The following is a 23,382-nucleotide window of genomic DNA, read 5'->3' on the forward strand; positions in this document are numbered from 1 at the left end:
ACAACTCTCCCCACATTATAAAGTATGTAAGTAATCATACTACATGCAATGTTTATCCATAGTACCGTACCTCCGGATTATAAAACACCATACAAAAATTCTAGATTTGAAGCTTTCGTGACTGCAATGATTCATATTCTTAGGTTTTTTCGGTAAAGTCACGTAGGTAAAAACATTAAAAAGTAAAATAAAATAAAAAATAAAAATAAAAATCACGACGTTTCGGAGGCAACACAAGCTTCCGTCTTCAGGTGGTATCGTCACAGCCACGACAGCTGTATCAAGTAAATGAGAGATTGCAGGATCTACCATTATATAAACGGAGTGGTAGATCCTGCAATCTCTCATTTACTTGATACAGCTGTCGTGGCTGTGACGATACCACCTGAAGACGGAAGCTTGTGTTGCCTCCGAAACGTCGTGATTTTTATTTTATTTTACTTTTTAATGTTTTTACCTACCTGACTTTACCGAAAAAACCTAAGAATACCATACAAAAAACAGTAAGTTGGAGCATCTTATCCAGAGAATACGATGATGATGTTCATCTTCGCAATCTTCGTGATCCGTCAAGGTCAATCCAGTGCTGGATGAAGGTTTCCTCAATCTGCTGCCATCTCTGATAGATCCCTGTGATTATAATAATCGATCTTGCACCTGCACACGAGCCGTTCATCGGTGGACACTGTTGGACACTCTCCACCCCTTGGTTGCCACTCTGCCATTATTCTTGACCATCTGCCAGAATAATGTTGCATTTACTTTGTGATTTTCTTCATTCTAACCCTCACTGAATTGCACACGTCCGTACTATTAGACGAGTATAAACTAGACCATGTTGCTTAATATCTAAATATTCAGCAATAATACCACGCGTTGAGTGTGTCGCGTTTGACGTGTTCATAATCAACGTTTTTGGGTTTAGATCGCGTTATTTATAAATGTGTCGTAACCCTCCACCACCCGACACGGCCAATCAGTAAAAAAGTGTCACGTTGACAAAAGACAAATTAGTTCACTGCTTTAGCCCACCGGTGTGTTGAAGCGCGAAACCACAACATTTACAATTTGAGTACGACGTTTCGCTGGTAATTGCATCCAGCATCATCGGGCAATTCGCGTTTGACGTGGCCGGTTGACTGAGCCAGCACTGCCCGCGATTAAAACCGGGCACCTTCAGCCGCAGTAAGTTGAGGGTCGCAGCTTCGGTCACCAATAACTGGACAAAAAAATAACGCGCACAATTAGGTTAATCATTTCATATGAAATAAATTCCAGCCATTTCCCAAGCTATCGATAGATGGAAGGCCTTCATCATGCTCGTGCAGGGACGTGCGGTCACGGGGAGGCAGAGTCTCATCTGTCATACTCCAGTTAAATAGCTGTTACGAAATGTAAAAAAAAATCTAATAAAACAAATATTAAGATTTCCCCACTGATCTGTGTTATAAATCTCATTTCTGTACGATTCCAATAATTTTTATAGTCGAAATCACCAAATTTGCAGAGCTCCGCTGGAAATACAGGAAGAGACGAGAGGTGAGGCAGCGACGAGCTCAGCCTCCCCTCTGATTGCACAACCCCTCAGTAACTGGATGGAGCGCGGGCAATAAGCGCGTGCCTGTTACTATCTCAGTATGTCACCAATGTAATGTTTGTAGACCTCTTCTTGGTTCTTTCGGTAAAGTCACGTAGAAGGGAAGTAATAAAATAATAAAAATAAAACATAATAAAATAATTCTCACGACGTTTCGGCCACAACGCAAGCAGCCGTCCTCAGGTGAAGACCAGGTCACCAAGAAGATGAATCCCTGCAGTCACGAAAGCTTTAAATCGAAGTTTGTAGACCTCTTCATTTCATGTCCTCGCCTTCCATACTCCAGGTAACTTATTTCACGTATGCGTATAAAGATATTTAGGCTCGCTGGTCTAGTCATGAAAATGCAATGAAAAATAACCAGGGGAGGCAGCTATCACATCTGCCTCACTGAGGGGGATGTGTCTAACACGCCCCCCTCAATAAGGACACGCCCCCCTCAGCACGTGACTCTGGCTCTGACACGAGCCAGTGCCTCCCCAGCCATTGACCTCACCGCACGTCACTGTGCTCGTGGGTGTGGGTGGGTGCAATTGAAGGGAGGGTAAGACCAGTTCTGATATCACTTAAAACTTGCTCACCACGCTTGGACATTTTTAAACGCGGGCTACTGGGTTCCATACGACAGAGCACGAACGGTAGCACCGTTCCACCCCATTATTTTTGTTACATTTAATTGGGCTCAATTCTAACTCTAAGGATAAAAAAAATTGGTTTGAGGGCGGTGCAACAACCTCCAATCTCGTAGTAGAGTGTGTGGGAAAGTCCATCCCTTACTGTGTAAAGAAAAAACGGCTACTTTAATGTTGTTTTTCGGAATAAAGTTCAGATAACATCTCTTGCGCAGCTGTTCTCGTATTCACTTATTGCTATTTTTTATCTTATGACATGACACTGAAAGTCCACCAGGAATTATATATGGACAAAAGATAAATAAGCATATAAAGTATTGCAAGAAAATCTTAATTTGGAGCTTTCGTGACTGCAGGAATTACTTTTTGGTTCTTTCGGTAAAGTCACGTATGAAGATAAAATAATAAATTAAATTATATTTTTTATACCTGATAATGATTGCTTGTGTTGCAATCGAAACGTCGTAGTATGTTATTATTTAATTTATTATTTTATCTTTATACGTGACTTTACCGACAGAACCAAAGAGTTATTACAAGAAAAGTAAAATGTTTAAAATGACTTTCGCAGTCCGTCTGTAAGCTGATAGACATTAAATTAACCATAAATTATTGATTTAATCTACATCTGGACAATGTTCAAAGTTAAAACAGCTATTTAAAATATGTGAAATCATGTACATTTATTTATAAGCATATCATTACATGTAATTAATATATTATTTCGCAGGCGGTCATTTTTTGGGTAAAATTCCCATAAACGATTGCCTAAAGTAAACTACAGAGGGAAATATCCAAGTGTTTCGAAATTATATTTTCTTGCTAGTCAAAAGTATTATTAACTTCTTTCCCATGAGAACTGAAGGGCACTTAGCCTCAGTCTGCAATTTAGTATAATTTATTTTGTAATGGTTTTTCTAAAGTATCCAGACCTCACTGTCACTTTATTGTAACAGCATTTATTTATCGCGTAATATTTAGCTTTTGTGCATTTGACACCGTGATATATAAATGAGAGCCTTGGAACAAAGAGGCTCATGTAAAAATAAGACGCCTTTTTTTTCGAACACCTTCTAAGACTTAGCAATTGTACATTACGCATCTGTCATGAAGTTACGGCAGTCTTCCTTGGCGCCAAGATACATTCTGCTCGTTAAATACGTGCGACACACGTTCACCATACAATGGGTGCCATTGAATTGAGCTGCTGGGGCATACATGAGGGGACATTAGTATGCTGATGATGTGACAAAGTCTATAAAAGCACACTGACAGCCCGCTATAATGAGAAGTAAAATTAATAAATTGCAGCCCAGCACATTCCCCGATCTCTCGTTAGTCGGGGAGGAGCTGACTAAGCGGAGAAGGGTGACGGCTTTTGGCTTTGCATGAAAGCACCTTCATTGTAAAGCTCCCTTCATCGAGCCCTGTACTTTCTTGGGCTCGCAGGAATATAACGGTTTGCGGTAGGGGGGAGGAGTCACCGTCGAACGTTTGAAAGCAACTCTCTGCGCAAGGGTGATCTTTTCAGCGGTCTTCTCTTCCATGGACATTAATTTGCATGGCAAAGGCACTTTAACTCGTTTTAATCGTCTTCTTGGTTCTTTCGGTAAAGTCACGTAGAATGGAAATAATAAAATGATAAAAAATAAAACATAATGAAATAATTCTCACGACGTTTTATGTTTAATTGTTATTATTTTATTATTTCCATTCTACGTGACTTTACCGAAAGAACCAAGAAAATTAATTCTAGATTTGAAGCTTTCGTGACTTCAAGGATTCATATTCTTAGTTTTTTTTTCGGTAAAGTCACGTAGGTAAAACATTAAAAAAGTAAAATAAAATAAAAATCACGACGTTTCGGAGGCAACACAAGCTTCCGTCTTCAGGTGGTACCGTCACAGCCACGACAGCTGTATCAAGTAAATGAGAGATTGCAGGAGCTACCACTCCGTTTATATAATGGTTGGAGAAGGTGGTGGGGCAAGGGCCGCATACTTTTTATTAATATGGTAAGGTGAGGCTTAAGAGGGTGAACTTTTGTTATGGAGAGGTACGGTTTGTGAATCAACCTGTGAAGATGAATCCCTGCAGTCACGAAAGCTTTAAATCTTTTAATCGTTTTGGTGATTTGCTGTAACGTAGGCATTTTGGAAAAGGGATAAATGTGTACAGGGCCGGAGAGGAGCTGCGTAAAGTACACTCGAAGTTTAAAATCGTCAGACGTGGCAGCATATTTAGGTGAGCATTATTCTGTCTTGTCACTTTCTCAATGCCTTTTTTAGTTGATGAGTGTTTGCATCCTATAATAATAATACAAAAATCCTCCCCTGCAATCTCTTGCTAAAGGGGAGAGAGGTCATCTCTTTCGTGAGAGAATTTGCAAAGCTGCTCCTGCCCGTTGCTGATGCTGATATGCGTTGATGGCGTGCCTATTTTTCCGAGTAATTGCAATGTCAAATTATACACAAGCTGCCACGGCCTTCACCTAGGATTTCAAAAAACAAGGTCCGAAATGAATAAAATATTGTGAAACGATTGCAAGCCATTTACAAGAATGTAACGACTATATTGTGGTTGCATTTACAACAACAACAAAAAACTAAATTCATATCAGAAGCATCGACTGGCAAGGAGATAAAATATATCCTGTCACCAAAGTTACTCAGAGTGACATTCGAAGGAAGTGTACAACAAAATTGATCACTGTTGCTTCGCTTAACCGTGAGAGATGATGATGATGATGATAACTTTGAGAGGCCTCCATCCAGCAGTGGATCGATAATTTCTGACAATGATGATGACGTCATGGTTTCCCAAAAAGATGTAACTATCTGAACAAAAGCACACATTTTTTAACTTGATTGGCAACATATGCTACGTATCAAGTGTCACTCATTACACGTTAACTCTGGAAATCGTGCAATTAGCGGAGGTATCTTCTTGGTTCTTTCGGTAAAGTCACGTAGAAGGGAAATAATAAAATAATAAAATTTTAACATAATAAAATAATTTATTGAGAATTAGTGAGAATTATATTATTTTATTATGTTTAATTTTTATTATTTTATTATTTCCCTTCTACGTGACTTTACCGAAAGAACCAAGAAGATGAATCCCTGCAGTCACGAAAGCTTTAAATCGAAAAAGAAGCTGCACTGCCCAGTGCGGTGACGTGCGGTCAAATACCCTCCGTGGCTGATACACAGTGGCAATGCCTGGACGCAGCAGTTGGTTGATATAAGGCTGTAAAGTAACACGAACGTGTGACTATTATCACCATTCGTGATTTTGTTACTTCTAGATTTGAAGCTTTCGTGACTGCAAGGATTCATATTCTTAGGTTTTTTCGGTAACGTCACGTAGGTAAAACATTAAAATTAATAAAAGTAAAATAAAATAAAAATCACGACGTCGTGGCTGTGACAGTTCCACCTGAAGACGGAAGCTTGTGTTGCCTCCGAAACGTCGTGATTTTTATTATTTTTTTTATTTTACTTTTATTAATTTTAATGTTTTACCTACGTGACTTTACCGAAAAAACCTAAGAATATGATTTTGTTACTGGTGTATTTAGTGATAAAAAAAAAAAATCACGAACGCGCTTGAATAAAATAGCACCGGAGATGAAGTCCTTTGCCTCTCGAATGGAGCTTCAAACTCTCCACGACAGCTTTCAATCGAAATTTTGCGGAGGTATGTTCATGATTCAGATCAGGCCTGTGCTCCTCTGAAGCATTGAGCTTGCTGTGAGTTTGAATAATACAAATAATGTTAATAGCTTATGCTTCCAAGTCAGCTCATCCATATTGAGCACAGTGCACCTAGATTTCCCTAACAAGAGCATTTACATAAGAACAAAAACCGATGGGAAAACGTTGTATCATAGCAAACCTCGTATGATGTCCCAATGTATGCAACATGTGTCATAGGTCATTCACCTCATACAAATAATAGATCCTCAATCTTTAAAATACAAACTTTAGCCATGGAAAGTATCTTCAGACATTGAAGTGGATTATAATTTTTTTTATCGTTACAAGCACACAGAGGGCACCGCACGTACTATTGTACTCTACCTGAATTGTACTTGCAAACGCATTTCTCAGACATGCAAAAAGAGACGATGTACTTGCTGTGATCTCTCTCAAACACATGTTATGATAGCAGCAGTTAGATTTTGTAACTGGAGTATTACACTGGATTGGAACATCCCGTGTCAAGACCGCGATGTTCTACTGAATATGGAATAGTTTACAATTACCTGACTGTGCTTTGAAGGGTACACTGCGTGATTTAATTCGCTGAACAACTAAATAATAAACTATCACACTGTCGGCATTGTCACATTTATGTATCTTGACTTGACCTCATTGTTTCAGAGTGTATGAACGTAGTACATAAATGTACGCGATAAAAACAAAAGTGAGTCTAATACAGGCAGCTCATAAAGGGTAAATATGTTGGACCTTAGATTCAACAAGACAGTTTTTGAATCACCAATTCATTAATGAGCCCAAACCAGATATATCAGTAAGATATGAGGTGGTACACGATTTTCTTGTTCAATATTGTTTTACATAACCAGCGACCGTGCATTTTGTGATCACCGTGATGAATGAGTTGCTTATGAAATGATTCACACTGATTCGCCATGTAAATCAATTGATGCTACTAAAGTTTGCTACTTTGGGTGGTACTGCTTGTTGCTTTGCCCCATGAACTACATCAACAGGACATCAATTTTAGAATAAACTGTATGTAAGAAAAACATAGTGTTCATCAGCACTGCCGCTATAGGAGAACACATTCACTTGTTCATCAGCACTGTCACTGTAGGAGAACACATTCACTTGTTCATCAGCACTGTCACTGTAGGAGAACACATTCACTTGTTCATCAGCACTGTCGCTATAGGAGAAAACATTCACTTGTTCATCAGCACTGCCGCTATAGGAGATCACATTCACTTGTTCATCAGCACTGCCGCTATAGGAGAACACATTCACTTGTTCATCAGCACTGTCGCTATAGGAGAAAACATTCACTTGTTCATCAGCACTGCCGCTATAGGAGATCACATTCACTTGCTCATCAGCACTGCCGCTATAGGAGATCACATTCACTTGTTCATCAACACTGTCGCTATTGGAGATCACATTCACTTGTTCATCAGCACTGTCGCTATTGGATCTCACATTCACTTGTTCATCAGCACTGTCACTATAGGAGATCACATTCACTTGTCCATCAGCACTGCCGCTATAGGAGATCACATTCACTTGTTCATCAGCACTGTCGCTATAGGAGATCACATTCACTTGTTCATCAGCACTGTCGCTATAGGAGATCACATTCACTTGTTCATCAGCACTGTCACTATAGGAGATCACATTCACTTGTTCATCAGCACTGTCGCTATTGGAGATCACATTCACTTGTTCATCAGCACTGTCGCTATTGGAGATCACATTCACTTGTTCATCAGCACTGTCGCTATTGGAGATCACATTCACTTGTTCATCAGCACTGTCGCTATTGGAGATCACATTCACTTGTTCATCAGCACTGTCGCTATAGGAGATCACATTCACTTGTTCATCAGCACTGTCGCTATTGGAGATCACATTCACTTGTTCATCAGCACTGTCGCTATAGGAGATCACATTCACTTGTTCATCAGCACTGTCGCTATTGGAGATCACATTCACTTGTTCATCAGCACTGTCGCTATTGGAGATCACATTCACTTGTTCATCAGCACTGCCGCTATAGGAGAACACATTCACTTGTTCATCAGCACTGTCCCTATAGGAGATCACATTCACTTGTTCATCAGCACTATCGCTATTGAAGAACACATTCACTTGCTCATCAGCACTGTCGCTATTGGAGATCACATTCACTTGCTCATCAGCACTGTCGCTATTGGAGATCACATTCACTTGTTCATCAGCACTATCGCTATTGAAGAACACATTCACTTGTTCATCAGCACTGTTGCTATTGGAGATCACATTCACTTGTTCATCAGCACTATCGCTATTGAAGTACACATTCACTTGTTCATCAGCACTGTCGCTATTGGAGATCACATTCACTTGTTCATCAGCACTGTCGCTATTGGAGAACACATTCACTTGCTCATCAGCACTGTCGCTATTGGAGATCACATTCACTTGTTCATCAGCACTGTCGCTATAGGAGATCACATTCACTTGTTCATCAGCACTGTCGCTATTGGAGAACACATTCACTTGCTCATCAGCACTGCCGCTATAGGAGAACACATTCACTTGCTCATCAGCACTGTCGCTATAGGAGATCACATTCACTTGCTCATCAGCACTGTCGCTATAGGAGATCACATTCACTTGTTCATCAGCACTGTCGCTATAGGAGATCACATTCACTTGTTTATCAGCACTGTCGCTATAGGAGATCACATTCACTTGTTCATCAGCACTGTCGCTATAGGAGATCACATTCACTTGTTCATCAGCACTGTCGCTATAGGAGATCACATTCACTTGTTCATCAGCACTGTCGCTATAGGAGATCACATTAACTTGTTCATCAGCACTGTCGCTATAGGAGAACACATTCACTTGTTCATCAGCACTGTCGCTATAGGAGAACACATTCACTTGTTCATCAGCACTGTCGCTATAGGAGAACACATTCACTTGTTCATCAGCACTGTCGCTATAGGAGAACACATTCACTTGCTCATCAGCACTGTCGCTATAGGAGATCACATTCACTTGCTCATCAGCACTGTCGCTATAGGAGAACACATTCACTTTCTCATCAGCACTGTCACTATAGGAGAACACATTAACTTTCTCATCAGCACTGTCACTATAGGAGAACACATTAACTTGCTCATCAGCACTGTCGCTATAGGAGAACACATTCACTTTCTCATCAGCACTGTCGCATAGGAGAACACATTAACTTGCTCATCAGCACTGTCGCTATAGGAGAACACATTCACTTGCTCATCAGCACTGCAGCTATAGGAGAACACATTCCCTTGTTCATCAGCACTGTCGCTATTGGAGATCACATTCACTTGTTCATCAGCACTGTCGCTATTGGAGATCACATTCACTTGTTCATCAGCACTGCCGCTAGAGGGGTTCACATTAACTTGTTCATCAGCACTGTCCCTATAGGAGATCACATTCACTTGTTCATCAGCACTGCCGCTATAGGAGAACACATTCACTTGTTCATCAGCACTGTCGCTATAGGAGAACACATTCACTTGTTCATCAGCACTGTCGCTATAGGAGAACACATTCACTTTTTCATCAGCACTGTCGCTATAGGAGAACACATTCACTTGCTCATCAGCACTGTCGCTATAGGAGATCACATTCACTTGCTCATCAGCACTGTCGCTATAGGAGAACACATTCACTTTCTCATCAGCACTGTCACTATAGGAGAACACATTAACTTGCTCATCAGCACTGTCACTATAGGAGAACACATTAACTTTCTCATCAGCACTGTCACTATAGGAGAACACATTAACTTGCTCATCAGCACTGTCACTATAGGAGAACACATTCACTTTCTCATCAGCACTGTCGCTATAGGAGAACACATTAACTTGCTCATCAGCACTGTCGCTATAGGAGAACACATTCACTTGCTCATCAGCACTGTCACTATAGGAGAACACATTCACTTGCTCATCAGCACTGTCGCTATAGGAGAACACATTCACTTGTTCATCAGCACTGTCGCTATTGGAGATCACATTAACTTGCTCATCAGCACTGCGCTATAGGAGAAAACATTCACTTGCTCATCAGCACTGTCACTATAGGAGAACACATTCACTTGCTCATCAGCACTGTCGCTATAGGAGAACACATTCACTTGCTCATCAGCACTGTCGCTATAGGAGAACACATTCACTTGCTCATCAGCACTGTCGCTATTGGAGATCACATTCACTTGCTCATCAGCACTGTCGCTATAGGAGAACACATTCACTTGCTCATCAGCACTGTCGCTATTGGAGATCACATTCACTTGCTCATCAGCACTGTCGCTATAGGAGAACACATTCACTTGCTCATCAGCACTGTCGCTATTGGAGATCACATTCACTTGCTCATCAGCACTGTCTGTATAGGAGAACACATTCACTTGCTCATCAGCACTTTCGCTATAGGAGAACACATTCACTTGTTCATCAGCACTGCAGCTATAGGAGAACACATTCACTTGCTCATCAGCACTGTCACTATAGGAGAACACATTCACTTGCTCATCAGCACTGTCGCTATAGGAGAACACATTCACTTGTTCATCAGCACTGTCGCTATTGGAGATCACATTAACTTGCTCATCAGCACTGCGCTATAGGAGAAAACATTCACTTGCTCATCAGCACTGTCACTATAGGAGAACACATTCACTTGCTCATCAGCACTGTCGCTATAGGAGATCACATTCACTTGCTCATCAGCACTGTCGCTATAGGAGAACACATTCACTTGCTCATCAGCACTGTCGCTATTGGAGATCACATTCACTTGCTCATCAGCACTGTCGCTATAGGAGAACACATTCACTTGCTCATCAGCACTGTCGCTATTGGAGATCACATTCACTTGCTCATCAGCACTGTCGGTATAGGAGAACACATTCACTTGCTCATCAGCACTGTCGCTATTGGAGATCACATTCACTTGCTCATCAGCACTGTCTGTATAGGAGAACACATTCACTTGCTCATCAGCACTTTCGCTATAGGAGAACACATTCACTTTCTCATCAGCACTGTCACTATAGGAGAACACATTAACTTGCTCATCAGCACTGTCGCTATAGGAGAACACATTCACTTTCTCATCAGCACTGTCGCATAGGAGAACACATTAACTTGCTCATCAGCACTGTCGCTATAGGAGAACACATTCACTTGCTCATCAGCACTGTCGCTATTGGAGATCACATTCACTTGTTCATCAGCACTGTCGCTATTGGAGATCACATTCACTTGTTCATCAGCACTGTCGCTATTGGAGATCACATTCACTTGTTCATCAGCACTGCCGCTAGAGGGGTTCACATTAACTTGTTCATCAGCACTGTCCCTATAGGAGATCACATTCACTTGTTCATCAGCACTGCCGCTATAGGAGAACACATTCACTTGTTCATCAGCACTGTCGCTATAGGAGAACACATTCACTTGTTCATCAGCACTGTCGCTATAGGAGAACACATTCACTTTTTCATCAGCACTGTCGCTATAGGAGAACACATTCACTTGCTCATCAGCACTGTCGCTATAGGAGATCACATTCACTTGCTCATCAGCACTGTCGCTATAGGAGAACACATTCACTTTCTCATCAGCACTGTCACTATAGGAGAACACATTAACTTGCTCATCAGCACTGTCACTATAGGAGAACACATTAACTTTCTCATCAGCACTGTCACTATAGGAGAACACATTAACTTGCTCATCAGCACTGTCACTATAGGAGAACACATTCACTTTCTCATCAGCACTGTCGCTATAGGAGAACACATTAACTTGCTCATCAGCACTGTCGCTATAGGAGAACACATTCACTTGCTCATCAGCACTGTCACTATAGGAGAACACATTCACTTGCTCATCAGCACTGTCGCTATAGGAGAACACATTCACTTGTTCATCAGCACTGTCGCTATTGGAGATCACATTAACTTGCTCATCAGCACTGCGCTATAGGAGAAAACATTCACTTGCTCATCAGCACTGTCACTATAGGAGAACACATTCACTTGCTCATCAGCACTGTCGCTATAGGAGAACACATTCACTTGCTCATCAGCACTGTCGCTATAGGAGAACACATTCACTTGCTCATCAGCACTGTCGCTATTGGAGATCACATTCACTTGCTCATCAGCACTGTCGCTATAGGAGAACACATTCACTTGCTCATCAGCACTGTCGCTATTGGAGATCACATTCACTTGCTCATCAGCACTGTCGCTATAGGAGAACACATTCACTTGCTCATCAGCACTGTCGCTATTGGAGATCACATTCACTTGCTCATCAGCACTGTCTGTATAGGAGAACACATTCACTTGCTCATCAGCACTTTCGCTATAGGAGAACACATTCACTTGTTCATCAGCACTGCAGCTATAGGAGAACACATTCACTTGCTCATCAGCACTGTTCCCTATAGGAGATCACATTCACTTGCTCATCAGCACTGTCGCTATAGGAGAACACATTCACTTGCTCATCAGCACTGTCGCTATAGGAGAACACATTCACTTTCTCATCAGCACTGTCGCTATAGGAGAACACATTAACTTGCTCATCAGCACTGTCGCTATAGGAGAACACATTCACTTGCTCATCAGCACTGTCACTATAGGAGAACACATTCACTTGCTCATCAGCACTGTCGCTATAGGAGAACACATTCACTTGTTCATCAGCACTGTCGCTATTGGAGATCACATTAACTTGCTCATCAGCACTGCGCTATAGGAGAAAACATTCACTTGCTCATCAGCACTGTCACTATAGGAGAACACATTCACTTGCTCATCAGCACTGTCGCTATAGGAGATCACATTCACTTGCTCATCAGCACTGTCGCTATAGGAGAACACATTCACTTGCTCATCAGCACTGTCGCTATTGGAGATCACATTCACTTGCTCATCAGCACTGTCGCTATAGGAGAACACATTCACTTGCTCATCAGCACTGTCGCTATTGGAGATCACATTCACTTGCTCATCAGCACTGTCGGTATAGGAGAACACATTCACTTGCTCATCAGCACTGTCGCTATTGGAGATCACATTCACTTGCTCATCAGCACTGTCTGTATAGGAGAACACATTCACTTGCTCATCAGCACTTTCGCTATAGGAGAACACATTCACTTGTTCATCAGCACTGCAGCTATAGGAGAACACATTCACTTGCTCATCAGCACTGTTCCCTATAGGAGATCACATTCACTTGCTCATCAGCACTGTCGCTATAGGAGAACACATTCACTTGCTCATCAGCACTGTCGCTATAGGAGAACACATTAACTTGCTCATCAGCACTGTCGCTATAGGAGAACACATTCACTTGCTCATCAGCACTGTCACTATAGGAGAACACATTCACTTGCTCATCAGCACTGTCGCTATAGGAGAACACATTCACTTGTTCATCAGCACTGCAGCTATAGGAGAACACATTCACTTGCTCATCAGCACTGTTCCCTATAGGAGATCACATTCACTTGCTCATCAGCACTGTCGCTATAGGAGAACACATTCACTTGCTCATCAGCACTATCGCTATAGGAGAACACATTAACTTGCTCATCAGCACTGTCGCTATAGGAGAACACATTCACTTGCTCATCAGCACTGTCACTATAGGAGAACACATTCACTTGCTCATCAGCACTGTCGCTATAGGAGAACACATTCACTTGTTCATCAGCACTGTCGCTATTGGAGATCACATTAACTTGCTCATCAGCACTGCGCTATAGGAGAAAACATTCACTTGCTCATCAGCACTGTCACTATAGGAGAACACATTCACTTGCTCATCAGCACTGTCGCTATAGGAGAACACATTCACTTGCTCATCAGCACTGTCGCTATAGGAGAACACATTCACTTGCTCATCAGCACTGTCGCTATTGGAGATCACATTCACTTGCTCATCAGCACTGTCGCTATAGGAGAACACATTCACTTGCTCATCAGCACTGTCGCTATTGGAGATCACATTCACTTGCTCATCAGCACTGTCGCTATAGGAGAACACATTCACTTGCTCATCAGCACTTTCGCTATAGGAGAACACATTCATTTGTTCATCAGCACTGCAGCTATAGGAGAACACATTCACTTGCTCATCAGCACTGTTCCCTATAGGAGATCACATTCACTTGCTCATCAGCACTGTCGCTATAGGAGAACACATTCACTTGCTCATCAGCACTGTCGCTATAGGAGAACACATTCACTTGCTCATCAGCACTGTCGCTATAGGAGAACACATTCACTTGCTCATCAGCACTGTCGCTATAGGAGAACACATTCACTTGCTCATCAGCACTGTCGCTATTGGAGATCACATTCACTTGCTCATCAGCACTGTCGCTATAGGAGAACACATTCACTTGCTCATCAGCACTTTCGCTATAGGAGAACACATTCATTTGTTCATCAGCACTGCAGCTATAGGAGAACACATTCACTTGCTCATCAGCACTGTTCCCTATAGGAGATCACATTCACTTGCTCATCAGCACTGTCGCTATAGGAGAACACATTCACTTGCTCATCAGCACTGTCGCTATAGGAGAACACATTCACTTGCTCATCAGCACTGTCGCTATAGGAGAACACATTCACTTGCTCATCAGCACTGTCACTATAGGCGAACTTTTACCTGGGCTGTGAGCAGACCTATTTTCGGAACGACTCACTACGGCTCGTTTCTTTCTTCTTTCTTATTGGGGGGTTGCAATTTGCTATGATAATCGATTTCGCTTGTTTTGCTTGTTCAAATTAGACCACGTTGTTTTATCATTGTTTTATCATGGTTTTTTCCTTCTCGTTTGGATGATTTTATTCACTCGTGTTGTTTAATTTGCACAAGTTAAAAATAGTCTATTCTCAAACGTATGATTCAATACACTTATAGTACGTTAAAATAATTAATCGATGCATCGCTACATGCTTAATAACACAACAACAAACTCCATTCGCCAAAGTGGCGGCGATGTCGTCACGGCACTTGTGCCAGGCTATGTGCACTTTATGGCCACGTGAAGTACATATTCAATCATGCAGATGCACGTAAGTACAGCTAAATACATTATGTGTAATACAGCACTTCGAGATCCTTGATGAAAGGCAATTCATAGAAATAATTAGTATTATTATTATGCAAAGGTGTGTAGGCCAAGAGTCGGCCAAAATATGCCTCTCCAGAACTCCGTCTAGTGGAGGCCCTTTTTTCCAGCAGTCGAATAAACAGGCAATTTCAACTCTGCATCTCTACATTCATGCATAAGTATACACCACATCCACATTGATGCGGAGACATGCAAACACTCGCGCACATACACAGAAGCATGCACACACGTGTTTTTATATTAGGCACCTTTACCGAGAAACCATTATGCACAGAGTTACAATCTCGGGAGGTGACTGCAACACATTTTGGAGGTGTGAATGCCAGCTGTGCTGCATCTGCGGGAGTAGGAACATCATCATCATCAGCATCATCACCGTAAGCATGGCAGGCATCGGGGTTATCATCAGCAGCATTGACGCCATCAGCATTATTATCGGCATCGGGATTTTCTGCTTCGTCAATGGCAGCATCATCGGCATCATGAGTGTCATCTTCACTTCTTCTTGATTTAGGCATTCACCATTGATGAGGTGCTTTTTGTAAAATTGAATTTGATCATGAAAAGCAACATGCCCATTTTTGCTCAAAGAAAGTTTTAAATTAGTTGGGGAATGGGAGGGCAGTGGGGGTACGGGGGGGTAGGGGGCAGGGGGGGGAAGGGGGAGTGGGGGTGCACTCGGGGGGATTGAGGGGGAGAGTCACTCAGGGCCAGACATCCTCCTCTGATATTCACTACGGTCGTGAATGCAACTTATGGTGTTGGTTTAATGCCGTAGCACGTTAACCACTTCACTACATTTCTATATACTGTTCATCTGAAAATAATAAAATCGTTCTACGGCCAACAACATTATTTTTGACTTTCCACTAATGTAATGTTAAGTGAGATAATGTTTTGATTTAAAGCTTTCGTGACTGCAGGGATTCATATTCTATGAGATAATGTTGTAATCCAGAACAAATTCGTTGCGGTGTTTTGATATTTGCCTAATTTTTCTGATCAGAACAATTGAACACATGGATTTATTAATTTCAGTGATTTCTCTCAATGATTTTGCAAACATAAAGACCAACAATGCCTCAATCACCTCCAACAGATGCATAACATCTGAGAGCATGTTACGTATCATTTTCGAAGGCTCAGAAGTACTTTCATTACCAAGTAACATGGCAGAATACTGATTTTGGGATTTTTTATCCACTGTTGAATACAATTAGCATACTCTCATTCATCTTGAAAGTATTTGCAGCACATTGTTGAATTTATCGTTGCCTATTATAAACTTAACTCCATGCATTCCCAAAACCCGTAACCTTTTTTATGAAAGGATTTGATAAGCAAATGATACCACATCCGAGTTTGAGTTGTAAGATACATTTGCCCAATAAAATATACTCATCATCAGCCATGATCAATTCACAGTTGGATGAAGACCTCCCAAAGGCCATCACCACCTCCTCAAATTCTGCAATGTTTATAATCCTGCACATAAGCTGATTCCATTGCTTCGTCTCCTTGATAGATGCATGTCTCCTCGGAAGCATTCCTTTTAGAGTCAGCATCTTTATTTAGACTTGAAGAATCCGATGAGCTATGATGCTCTTTTTCACAGAAAGTTACAACGGTAAACAATACGAAGTATAGGAAAGCTAATACTATATATGCAGTGCAGTGACTTCGGAGACGACATCTGTAGAGGCACCTTCTTTTATTAACACACACGATCTCGCCTGCCCGCTAGCCTTTGACACAACACGAGCCGTCTAGCATCGGCGGCGTTGACCAAGCCAGCTGACAGGCTATCTCGTGGCGCGACATCGAGCGAAGACGACAACGACGATGGCGACGAGACGACAACAACGACGAGACGATCCAATTCCCACAACGGCAGCCTCGAGCTCCCCGCTCTTGGCCCATTTTATGCCACCAGCGCGGCCTGGCTCCGCCCTGGCCACGCCTCCCTTCTCGAAGCCACCAGCAGGTTCCAGGGGCTTCCAGATGGGGCCCTCCATGACCCTTGCCCCAGTTCCTCCGCCCTGCCGACACACCCGTGTATACGCTCACCGGCGTGTGTACTGTTTGTCCACCGCAGTTGCCGCTGCTGGTCACCAGCCGGCGCTATTACACTACACATATATAAATGTGTACATAGATTCGTGCCGATTATTCAACACCAAATGCAATATTGGGAAAAGCAGCAAAACAAAAACAGTCCCAGACCACGCCACAGTCCCTCAATAAAATTGCACATTAAAATTGAGCTATTGATACATGCGTAAGGATCGAAGTCACAAATCACATTGGCAAATGTGGTTGTATCCAGCACTGCCACTATGTAACTATTCTTTACCATTGGCTATTGTTCCTTCTCGCGACATGCCCTGCTACAATGCACACTTTCCTTGTTGTAACAGTTTGAATAATGTACGTTTTAATCCTCCATTAAAAAAATAAACCTTAAACATAACAGAATGTTCAGATAACTTCAGTCTATTCAAACAGGATATGGCAGTGCAGAAATTATTTATATTTTATTTAGTATATGTTTTTTTATTCAATAAGAGCCCATTACAAGGCACTAGCTATAGGGGAGAAAGGGGTACAAGGAATTTCGCAGATGACAAATCCGAGGCCAGATGCCCACGGGGTAAGGAGAGGGAATGGCGTTTGGGCTCACTGCCCTACAGAAATCTATTCTTGCATCCCCCCCCCCCCCCCCCCGTATGCAAGGTGAGATATCTACAGGTACCCCAGGTTTGTCACGCATGTCAAACTGGCCAAACATCTGAATGCAGGAACCTCCTGAGGAGGTATCTTGAGACTCGGTGAGGCTTTCTTAGGTAAATGAGACACATTATTAATTCACTTACGTGTGTTGTTTTAGTTCCTCTTCAACTTATTTCTGCATAGGCACTGCTTCTTTGCGTTGCTATCAAGAATCGCTCTTGATAGATTCGTGAGGAATCGCATCAACAGGTATACATGTGCACAATTGTAAACGGGACACTCAATCATCCCCGTGGGTGTGAATTCTCACATTAAAGGCAGTTTTCCCATGAAAAAGCAATTCTAGAAATTTCAAATTAATGTTTGCCTAGTTTGCTTGTCCGTAGAGGGTTAAGCAGTGCACTGTTTATAACGTTTCTTTTTTCTGTGAAGTAATACGCTTGAGACCAATTATTTAAAATCAAGCGTTTGCCACGTGTACAGCTGATTTGCGAGACCCAATTAGATGGAAACATTTTAATAAGTAAGACGATGTGAATTTCCCCGCTGATGCGTGGCATCGATAAAACAAAAATAGTTGAACGAATTGGGTCTTGGCTAAGTCATTTAAAAATAATGTATGGAACTGTTTGGCCGATTGGCTGTAATGGAGCATCCCCGTCTGAATGTATCAAATGCGTAATTTATAATTATATGAATACAACTTCAGAATGGGTAGGTTATAATTTGCAGCAGTATGATTAGATATAAGGTTGCATTAACTGACGTGAACAATTTGCGAATGTGTTTGGCTCACGGCGCGATGAATGTGTATGTGTGTTGAAATTAGGGGGAGCGGTAGTGTAACGGTTAGCGCGCTGTGCATGAACCTGGCGACGGGAGTTCGATTCCCGCTCATGGCCAACACCGGTGACGATTATCTGAACTAGTCCTGGGCCTCCCCTAGGTTCACACAGCCTCAAATGAGTATCTGGTGCAGTGTGTAAACATTGCCACTAGGGAGACAAAGGCGGCCGGGCGTGGTCTTGGCCACCCACCCCCTCGTGTGCCTTGCTGGCCTTCATCGGTGCTCGCTAACATCACTTGCCCCTACAGTCTGTTCAGGCTATATGGGAGATCTTTGTCTTTGCAATGTAACCCTTTTCTCGGCCAACTCTCGCCACTCCATTAACGAAGCTGCACTTCCCAGTGCGGTGACGTGCGGTCAAATACCCTCCGTGGCTGATACACAGTGGCTTTGCCTGGATGCAGCAGTGGGTTGATATAAGGCTCATATGATTATATTATTTTATTATGTTTTATTTTTATTATTTTATTACTTCCCTTCTACGTGACTTTACCGAAAAAACCAAGAAGATGAATCCCTGCAGTCACGAAAGCTTTAAATTGAAAATGATATAAGGCTGTAAAGTAACACGAACGTGTGACTATTATCACCATTCGTGATTTTGTTACTTCTAGATTTGAAGCTTTCGTGACTGCAAGGATTCATATTCTTAGGTTTTTTCGGTAACGTCACGTAGGTAAAACATTAAAATGAATAAAAGTAAAATAAAATAAAAAATCACGACGTCGTGGCTGTGACAGTTCCACCTGAAGACGGAAGCTTGTGTTGCCTCCGAAACGTCGTGATTTTTATTAATTTTTTATTTTACTTTTATTAATTTTAATGTTTTACCTACGTGACTTTACCGAAAAAACCTAAGAATATGATTTTGTTACTGGTGTATTTAGTGATGAAAAAAAAATCACGAACGCGCTTGAATAAAATAGCACAGGAGATGAAGTCCTTTGCCTCTCGAATGGAGCTTTAAACGCTCCACCATTTGGAGCGAATGAAGCGAGAAAGCAACCTGAATGCAAACACAGAATGACGGGTGGTAACTGATGAGACGCGACGCAAAAAAACGGTTTAAAAAACTGCTTCGATGCAAAACAACAAGCAATGTTAACACCGTGAATTTCGGAACTATTGGAATAACTTTGTAACAGGAGGGACTTTCATGATTGTCCAAAGAAATGTACCATTCACTTGGGGGACATTCATGAACTCCGCATTACACGTGATGAACACATGCAAGCGATATTATCTCTGGTGCGATGGTGAGCCCACTGGAGTTGCATGCCAGAGGTCACTGGTTTGAATACATCTCTGGGCATAGTGTTTGAAACAGTGGTACAAGTTTCTTAAATCCATCCGCCTTTGTCGACCCATTAGAGTAGTATAAATTGGTGCACCGCGATTAGTCCAAACGCCAGGTCGCAAGTCTTTCAAGACACGTGGCCAAGATGGAAGATGTGCCATGCTGCAGAGTGGTTGCTTTCTGGAGTTCCCTCTATTGCAGGAATGTCCAAAGTCCGGCCCGCGGGCCAATAACGGCCTGCGGGCAGATTTCATACGGCCCGCAGCTTCGGTCTTATAATGTGTTAGTTATGGCTCGCCAGCTCTGTCAGAATAAATACATCATAAAACTCATGGAAATTTAAGGTGTTCTATACGGTTTGTTGAATGTTATCTGACTGAATGAAAGGCAGAATTGCGTTTTTAGAGTTGTTCCCGTCTGCCTGAGTGGCTTATATTTGGTTACATTGTCATTTGAAAAATAAAGGTAATTGTGACAATGAATTGTTTTTATAACAGTGTGTATTTCCACGTAACTTTTGTGGTTAAAACAATGTCAAAAGGAACTATTGTGCTCCGGGCATCTTCACTTTATCAAATGTGGCCCTCTTTGCAAAAAGTTTGGACACCCATGCTCTATTGGATGGGGGTCCTGGCATGACAGTTGAAATAAGCAAATTATTTACATTTACATTTCTGCACCTATCTCCACCTAGCAGTATGAATGGGTACATGACAGTTCGTCAATCGTCAGGTCAAATGTCGAGGGTTAACGTGTAGGTTGCTCGCCTCTCTTCCGAGACGTCTGATCAGCTGGAAGAGTAGGCCAAAAACCCTGCATAGAAACTCTCTCGAACTCCTTCTTGCCGAGGCCCATCTGCCAGCAGTGACGTGAATACGAAATTGCAAGGCTGCACCTTTACCTGACACGCTCTTCCTTCCGATATTAGAAAGCCAATGAAGAGATGCGTCTTTAAATCATCTAGATCGAAAACTCCTTTCTTTACAACTGCCAGATGTGTTTAGTTTATTGTCAATTTCCCTGCACCTCCGATTAGCAATGGTTGACTACGTACGGTGTGAAACATGCATACGACACACGTACAACCGTGGCTCTAGGCTATGTTTGGAACAATTAGTGCCACGTCGATTGAAACATCTAAATAAAGTCGAGAGTGAGACCTGCTCTGTGGGTGGCTGCTGTGCAGTGCTGGAGACTGATGTATTTTTGGGGGAGTTGGACACACCTCGGTAGAAACTGCGATGGGTGATTCTGAGATCAGTATGTCGAAATGTCACAGAGCTGTACCACATTGTCAGCGTCGATGAAGTTCTGCTAAAGCTCCCCCCTCGTCGCAGGTAGCATCTATTTGCAGTTTTGCCTTGGGTTGAAACGTTACACACGTCACCGCACGTCGAACCCGCTTACTTCTTAGATGAAATCTTTAAAAAGGGATAGACAAGGGAGGTGAGCATTAACGCAACTCGTGGCTTGGGGTGCATCGTAGAATGCGTCCAAATAACCTTCGTTAATCCTCGCATTCTTTGACTTTTGCAAGGCCATTAACAGCGCCCGCAGAGGCAAAATGATGCAAATCTTACAGGTGCATGGCATAGCAGACAAGACCATTCAAGCCACAGGACTAAAGCTATACTCTTTGGTTCTTTCGGTAAAGTCACGTAGGTAGAAATAAGGGAGCAGACATCGTGCTGCTCGTAGCAGACATCGCAGCTGTCACCACAGCTGTGGCGATTTTCACCTGAAGACGGGCGCTTGTGTTGCGTTCGAAACGTCGTGATTTATTTTATTTTATTTCTACCTCCGTGACTTTACCGAAAGAATCAAAGAGCATGGATTCATGCAGTCACGAAAGCTTCAAATCAAGATAGGACTAAAGATATTTGTCTTATCTGACTAAGCGACTAACCTGTTAGACATCTCTTTGATGGAGTGCTGCAAGGAGGGGCATGATTATGCCCGCTTCTATTTATAAATCATCCATACATATAATATACCTATACAATGAAGAGATCATGGGCACGGAGGTTGAGCTGAGATTCACCGAGACCCAGGAGGAGATGTATGCAAGTTGGAGGTGCTGCCCGTTGCTACATTAAATTTTGTGAATGACATTGTATTTGGTGATTTCGAAAAGTTTACTGGTTTGGCCATGTTTGTTTGTTGTAGTACAGAGTTAGACTGATGGCCTTAATCTAAGTTGTCTTGTGGTTGTTGTTGTTGTTTGACTTGCATCCCACTGGGATTTTTGCACACAGCGTTGGTGTACGGTGTTTTTTCTACAATATTTTGCTGTCTTTTCTTGGATTTTCTGTTTGCACTTAGTCACATATTCACTTTAAGATGTTTTCTTGTTCATGTTTTAGTTTTTTGTTTGTTGCCGTTGCACCAGATTCAAGAGCCGAATGGCTCACAGGGCTATACCTAATAAATGAACTTGAACTCTCTAGCACCATCCAACAAGCAAGGAAGCTCCTTCCTACAGCCTAAGGACAGAAATTCAAGTTCACTTACCCGGGGTTGCCTCGAGCATTGCTCAGCATCAGCTGGAAGGACCAAGTTGGCTTGCGAGCAAAAAGCCACCGTGAATATTCTGCCTGACTTCATTACATCTCGAAAGCTCAGAAGAGTTGGGAATGGTTAGTACTTGGATGGGAAATATCTTTGTAATCCCAGATGTTGTCGGCTTGGGCTGCACGGTGGTCAAGGGATGGTAACGCTGCAACGGATGCCGTGTGGAGTTCACGTTTCATTTTGGTTTTCTCCAGGCACTCCTGCTTCCGTAATAGAGGATTTTTGGGTTAGATCGCATACATATATAAATCTGTCGTTAAACCCGCCACCACCCGACACGTGTACAGCACACCGGCGTGTTGGAGAGTAAATCCACAACATTTACAATTCGAGTACGATGTTTCGCCCATAATTACAGCCAGCATCATCAGGCGACAGCCAGATTGACATGTTTTATTTTGTTTACGTGACAAACCTTAGTAATTGGCTGTTTCGTGGTGGTGGCGGGTTTAACGATACATTTATATTTACGTGATCTAACCCAAAAACACTTCTTTTGGATGAGATAGGCCGCGAAAGCCGATGCGTTAAACCCCAGCTTCCTCCCACGGGCCAAAAACTCATTCATAGACTTTGCCAAACATTAAATAAATGACCAGACTGAATAAGGGCGTTCAGCCTCCTCGGCGAGCCTTTGCAGCACAAATAGAAGGCATTGTGTTGTTATTATAGGAAAGTTAACATCGATGAATGCAGCCAAAGACTAAGCAGCGCGGGCAAAAGAGGCTTAACGTTGCCAGACACTGCCAAAGGAGGAGTGATATAAAGAAGTCAGAAAGCTG

Source organism: Lampetra planeri, chromosome 14 (assembly GCF_965212315.1).
Source record: "Lampetra planeri chromosome 14, kcLamPlan1.2.h2, whole genome shotgun sequence".
NCBI classification, from domain to species: domain Eukaryota; kingdom Metazoa; phylum Chordata; class Hyperoartia; order Petromyzontiformes; family Petromyzontidae; genus Lampetra; species Lampetra planeri.